The sequence below is a fragment of the Arachis hypogaea genome, chromosome 10 (genome assembly GCF_003086295.3).
Source record: "Arachis hypogaea cultivar Tifrunner chromosome 10, arahy.Tifrunner.gnm2.J5K5, whole genome shotgun sequence".
Lineage (NCBI taxonomy): Eukaryota > Viridiplantae > Streptophyta > Magnoliopsida > Fabales > Fabaceae > Arachis > Arachis hypogaea.
In genome coordinates, this window is record NC_092045.1 from 45,604,857 (window position 1) to 45,611,877 (window position 7,021).

Here is a 7,021-nt window from a genome sequence, read left to right on the forward strand (position 1 = left end):
ATGGCTTGCTATTGCCCAGCCTATTGCGTCCACCATTGTTAAAGCCTTGTTGAGGCTTTTGTTGATCTTTCCAGGAGAAGTTTGGATGATTTCTCCATGATGGGTTATAGGTGTTTCCATAAGGTTCACCCATGTAATTAACTTCTGCCATGGCAGGGTTCTCAGGATCATAAGCTTCTTCAGAAGCTACCTCTCTAGTACTGTTGGATGCATGTTGCAATCCATTCAGATTTTGAGAGATTATGTTGACCTGTTGAGTCAACATTTTGTTCTGAGCTAATATGGCATTCAGAGCATCAATTTCAAGAACTCCTTTCTTTTGAGGTATCCCATTATTCACGGAATTCCTCTCAGAGGTGTACATGAACTGGTTGTTTGCAACCATATCAATGAGTTCTTGAGCCTCTTCAGGCGTTTTCTTCAGGTGAATAGATCCACCTGCAGAATGGTCCAATGAGATTTTCGAAAATTCAGAGAGACCATAATAGAATATATCTAATAGGGTCCATTCTGAAAACATGTCAGATGGACATCTTTTGGTCAACTGCTTATATCTTTCCCAGGCTTCATAGAGGGATTCACCATCTTTTTGTTTGAAGGTTTGAACATCCACTCTCAGCTTGCTCAGCTTTTGAGGAGGAAAGAATTTATCCAAGAAGGCAGTGACCAGCTTATCCCAGGAGTCCAGGCTATCCTTAGGTTGTGAATCCAACCATATTCTAGCTCTGTCTCTTACAGCAAAAGGGAAAAGCATGAGTCTGTAGACTTCAGGATCAACTCCATTCGTCTTTACAGTCTCACAGATCTGCAAGAACTCAGTTAAAAACTGATAAGGATCTTCAGATGGAAGTCCATAAAACCTGCAATTTTGTTGCATTAATGCAACTAGTTGAGGCTTAAGCTCAAAGTTATTGGCTCCAATGGCAGGAATGAAGATGCTTCTTCCATCAAACTTGGACGTTGGCTTTGTGAAGTCACCAAGCATTCTCCTTGCATTATTATTATTATTATTTTCGGCTGCCATCTCCTTCTCTTGTTCGAAAATTTCTGAAAGGTTATTTCTAGATTGTTGTAATTTAGCTTCTCTTAATTTTCTCTTCAGAGTCCTTTCAGGTTCTGGATCAACTTCAACAAGAGTGCCCTTTTCCCTGTTCCTGCTCATATGAAAGAGAAGAAAACAAGAAAAGAAAAAGGAATCCTCTATGTCACAGTATAGAGATTCCCTTATGTTAGTAGAAGAAGAAAGGGGTATAAGAAAGAAGAAGGATGGATTCGGATTTTTGGATGAGGAGAGGTGAAGAGAAGTGTTAGTAATTAAATAATTAAATAGAAGAAGAAAAGAGAAGGAAGATTTCGAAAATAATTTTTGAAAAAGAGGTTAGTAATTTTCGAAAATCAAAGACAAAATATAATTAAAATTAAAATTTAAAACAAAAAGAATTTTTGAAAAAGAGAGGGAGAATTTTCGAAAATTAGAGAGGGAAAAGTAGTTAGGTGGTTTTGAAAAAGATAAGAAACAAACAAAAATTTAGTTAGTTGATTGAAAAAGATTTGAAATCAAATTTGAAAAAGATAAGAAGATAAGAAGTTAGATAAGATATTTTGAAATCAAATTTTGAAAAAGATAAAGTTTTTGAAAAAGATAAGATAAAAAGATAAAAAGATTTTTAAGAAAAAGATATTTTGAAAAATATTTAATTTTTAAAATTACTTAACTAACAAGAAACTACAAGATAAGATGCTAGAACTTAAAGATTGAACCTTTCTTAACAAGAAAGTAACAAACTTCAAATTTTTGAACCAATCACATTACTTGTTAGTTAATTTTCGAAAATTAGATATAAAAGATAAGAAAAATATTTTGAAAATATTTTGAAAAAGATTTTTGAAATTTTCGAAAATTATATAAAAAAAATGAAAAAGATATGATTGTTGAAAAAGATTTTGAAAAGATAAGATTTTTAAAATTGAAATTTTGACTTGACTTGTAAGAAACAACTAATTTTGAAAATTTTTGACCAAGTCAACCCAAAATTTCGAAAATTTGGAGGAAAATAAGGAAAAGATATTTTTTTGATTTTTGAATATTTTAATTATGAGAAAGAAAAACAACAAAAATACTCAATGCATGAAATTTTTAGATCAAAACAATGAATGCATGCAAGAATGCTATGAATGTCAAGATGAACACCAAGAACACTTTGAAGATCATGATGAACATCAAGAACATTATTTTGAAAAATTTTTGATGCAAAGAAAACATGCAAGACACCAAACATAGAAATCTTTAATGCATGGAAAATATGAATGCAAAAGTGCACAAGAAAAACAAGGAAAGACACAAAATAAGAAAACATCAAGATCAAACAAGAGGACTTATCAAGAACAACTTGAAGATCATGAAGAACACTATGAATGCATGAGATTTTCGAAAAAATGCAAGAAAAATTTTAAAAGCATGCAATTGACACCAAACTTAAAAATTGACTCAAGACTCAAACAAGAAACGCAAAATATTTTTGATTTTTATGATTTTCTATTTTTTTTTGTATTTTTATTAATTTTTTCGAAAAACATTTTTGGAAAAAACGAAAAATAAAAGAAAAATTTTTGAAAAAGATTTTTGAAAATAAAATTACCTAATCTGAGCAACAAGATGAACCGTCAGTTGTCCATACTCGAACAATCCCCGGCAACGGCACCAAAAACTTGGTGGACGAAATTGTGATCACTGTTCTTTAAGTTGTATGAAATCATTATTGTGGCACCAGTTGTTATCACAACTCCGTTCAACTAACCAGCAAGTGTACTGGGTCGTCCAAGTAATAAACCTTACGTGAGTAAGGGTCGATCCCACAGAGATTGTTGGTATGAAGCAAGCTATGGTCACCTTGTAAATCTCAATCAGGCAGATTAAAATGGTTTATGGGTTTTTGAAAATAGAAATAAGAGAATAGATTATAAAAAGGATAGAAGACTTATGCAGATTCATTGGTGGAAATTTCAGATAAGCGAATGGAGATACTGTATGGCTCAAGGACGCCTGCTCTCCTACTGCTTCTACTCAATCCTTCTTACTCCTTTCCATGGCAAGCTTTGTATAGGGGTTCACCATCAGCGGTGGCTACTTTCAATCCTCTCGGGAAAATGATCCTATGCGGCTGTCACTCGCACGGCTAATCGTCTGGAGGCATCACCCATGGTTGATGGCTACATCCCATCCTCGCAGTGAAAACTATGCTCACGCACTCTGTCACAGTACGGCTAATCACCGGTTGGTTCCCGCTCCTACTGGAATAGAATCCCTTGATTCTTTTGCGTCTGTCACTAACGGCCAGCACTTTGGTGGACGAAATTGTGATCCTTGATATTGGCTCTTTGGTATGTACACAAAAACTATTGTGGCTCTTGGTTAAATTCACAACTCCGTTCAACTAACCAGCAAGTGTACTGGGTCGTCCAAGTAATAAACCTTACGTGAGTAAGGGTCGATCCCACAAAGATTGTTGGTATGAAGCAAGCTATGGTCACCTTGCAAATCTCAGTCAGGCAGATTAAAATGGTTTATGGGTTTCAAAAATTAATAATAAAAAGAAGAAATAATAAAAGGGATAGAAGACTTATGCAGATTCATTGGTGGGAATTTCAGATAAGCGAATGGAGATGCTGCATGGCTCAAGGACGCCTGCTCTCCTACTGCTTCTACTCAATCCTTCTTACTCCTTTCCATGGCAAGCTTTGTATAGAGGTTCACCATCAGCTGTGGCTACTTTCAATCCTCTCGGGAAAATGATCCTATGCGGCTGTCACGCGCACGGCTAATCGTCTGGAGGCATCACCCATGGTTGATGGCTACATCCCATCCTCGCAGTGAAAACTAATGCTCACGCACTCTGTCACAGTACGGCTAATCACCGGTTGGTTCCCACTCCTACTGGAATAGAATCCCTTGATTCTTTTGCGTCTGTCACTAACGCCCAGCACTTGCAAGTTTGAAGCACGTCACAGTCATTCATTACCGGAATCCTACTCGGAATACCACAGACAAGGTTAGACTTTCCGGATTCCCAGGATCCTACTCGGAATACCACAGACAAGGTGAGACTTTCCGGATCCTCATAAATGCCGCCATCTATCTAGCTTATACCACGAAGATTCTGTTGGGGAATCTCAGAGATACGCATTCAAGCTCTGTTGCATGTAGAACGGAAGTGGTTGTCAATCACGCGCGTTCATAAGTGAGAATGATAATGATCGTCACTTTCATCACTACATTCATCATGTTCTTGGGTATGAATGAATATCTTGGAATAAGAATAAGAGAGATTTGAATAAAAGATAATAGAATTGCATTAATACTTGAGGTACAGCAGAGCTCCACACCCTTAATCTATGGTGTGCAGAAACTCCACCGTTGAAAATACATAAGCAAAGGGTTCAGGCATGGCCGAATGGCCAGCCCCCTGAAACATGATCAATAGCCTCTTAGGATGAAGAATAAAACAAAACTGAGACCAAAGATGTCTAATACAATAGATAAATGTCCTATATATACTAGACTAGCTACTAGGGTTTACATGAGTAAGTAAATGATGCATAAATTCACTTCCGGGGCCCACTTGGTGTATGCTTGGGCTGAGCTTGATCAATCCACGAGCTGAGGCTTTACTTGGAGTTGAACTCTGAGTTATGACGTGTTTTGGGCGTTCAACTCCGGATCATGACGTTTTTCTGGCGTTTAACTCCAGACAGCAGCATGAACTTGGCGTTCAACGCCAAATTACGTCGTCATTCTTCGAATAAAGTATGGACTATTATATATTTCTGGAACGCCCTGGATGTCTACTTTCCAAGGCCGTTGAGAGCGCGCCAATTGAAGTTCTGTAGCTCCAGAAAATCCATTTCGAGTGCAGGGAGGTCAGATTCCAACAGCATTAGCAGTCCTTTTGTCAGCCTTCTTCAGAGTTTTGCTCAAATCCCTCAATTTCAGTCAGAATTTACCTGAAATCACAGAAAAACACACAAACTCATAGTAAAGTCCAGAAATGTGAATTTAACATAAAAACTAATGAAAACATCCCTAAAAGTAGCTCAAACATACTAAAAACTATCTAAAAACAATGCCAAAAAGCGTATAAATTATCCGCTCATCGCAACACCAAACTTAAATTGTTGCTTGTCCCCAAGCAACTGAAAATCAAATAGGATAAAAAGAAGAGAATATACTATAAATTCCAGAATATCAATGAATATTAATTTAATTAGATGAGCGGGACTTGTAGCTTTTTGCTTCTGAATAGTTTTGGCATCTCACTTTTTCCTTTGAAGTTTAGAGTGATTGGCTTCTCTAGGAACTTAGAATTTCGGATAGTGTTATTGACTTTCCTAGTTAAGCATGTTGATTCTTGAACACAGCTACTTATGAGTCTTGGCTGTGGCCCTAAGTACTTTGTCTTCCAGTATTACCACCGGATACACAAATGCCACAGACACATGACTGGGTGAACCTTTTCAGATTGTGACTCAGCTTTGCTAGCGTCCCCAGTTAGTGGTGTCCAGAGCTCTTAAGCACACTCTTTTGGATCACGACTTTAACCACTCAGTCTCAAGCTTTTCACTTGGACCTTCATGACACAAGCACATGGTTAGGGACAGCTTGATTTAGCCGCTTAGGCCTGGATTTAACTTCCTTGGGCCCTCCTATCCATTGATGCTCAAAGCCTTGGATCCTTGCTACCCTTGCCTTTTGGTTTTAAGGGCTATTGGCTTTTTCTGCTTGCTTTTTCTTTCTATTTTTTTTCTTTTTTTTCGCCACTTTTTTTTTCTGCTTTTTCTTGCTTCAAGAATCAATTTCATGATTTTTTTTAGATCATCAATAACATTTCTCTTTGTTCATCATTCTTTCAAGAGCCAACAATTTTAACACTCATAAACAACAAGATCAAAAATATGCACTGTTCAAGCATTCATTCAGAAAACAAAAATTATTGCCACCACATCAATATGATTAAATTAAATTCAATAATAATTTCGAAATTTATGTACTTCTTGTTCTTTTGAATTAAAGCATTTTTTCATTTTAAGAGGGGTGAAGGATTAATGGATTTTATTCATAGCTTTAAGGCATGGTTACATACTAATGATCATGAAATAAAGACACAAAACATAGATAAACATAATACTAAAAACCGAAAACAGAAAGAAATAAAGAACAAGGAATGAATCCACCTTTAGTGGCGTCTTCTTCTTGAAGGACCAATAATGTCCTTAAGCTCTTCTATGTCCCTTCCTTGCCTTTGTTGCTCCTCCCTCATTGCTCTTTGATCTTCTCTTATTTCTTGGAGAATGATGGAGTGTTCATGATGTTCCACCCTTAATTGTTCAACATTATGACTCAAATCTTCTAAAGAGGTATTGAGTTGCTCCCAATAGTTGTTGGGAGGAAAGTGCATCCCTTGAGGCATTTGTTGATGATGAACTTCCTCATGTTCTTCTTGAGGGCCGTGAGGAACTTCTCTTGTTTGCTCCATCCTTTTCTTGGTGATGGGCTTGTCTTCTTCAATGGAGACATCTCCATCTATGATAACTCCAGCTGAGTAACATAGATGGCATATAAGGTGAGGGAAAGCTAGCCGTGCCATAGGTGAGGACTTGTCGGCTATTTTGTAGAGTTCATTGGAGATGACCTCATGAACCTCTACTTCCTCTCCAATCATGATGCTATGGATCATGATGGCTCGATCCACAGTAACTTCAGATCGGTTGCTAGTAGGGATGATGGATCTTTGAATGAACTCCAACCATCCTCTAGCCACAGGCTTGAGATCCAGTCTTCTTAGTTGGACTGGCTTGCCTTTGGAGTCTATTCTCCATTGGGCGCCTTCCACACATATGTCCATTAGGACGTGGTCCAACCTTTGATTAAAGTTGACCCTTCTTGTGTAGGGGCGTTCATCACCTTGCATCATGGGTAAGTGAAACGCCAACCTCACATTTTCCGGACTAAAATCTAAGTATTTCC

The 7,021-nt window shown here is 37.3% G+C and overlaps 1 non-coding gene across 1 annotated transcript; it reads left to right on the forward strand.

The window, feature by feature from the left end:
• Window positions 1-518: 518 nt before the first annotated feature.
• LOC112718838 (small nucleolar RNA R71) lies at window positions 519-622 on the forward strand. Its single transcript, XR_003161165.1, has one exon. It is a non-coding gene; the product is annotated as a small nucleolar RNA R71 (small nucleolar RNA).
• Window positions 623-7,021: the final 6,399 nt, after the last annotated feature.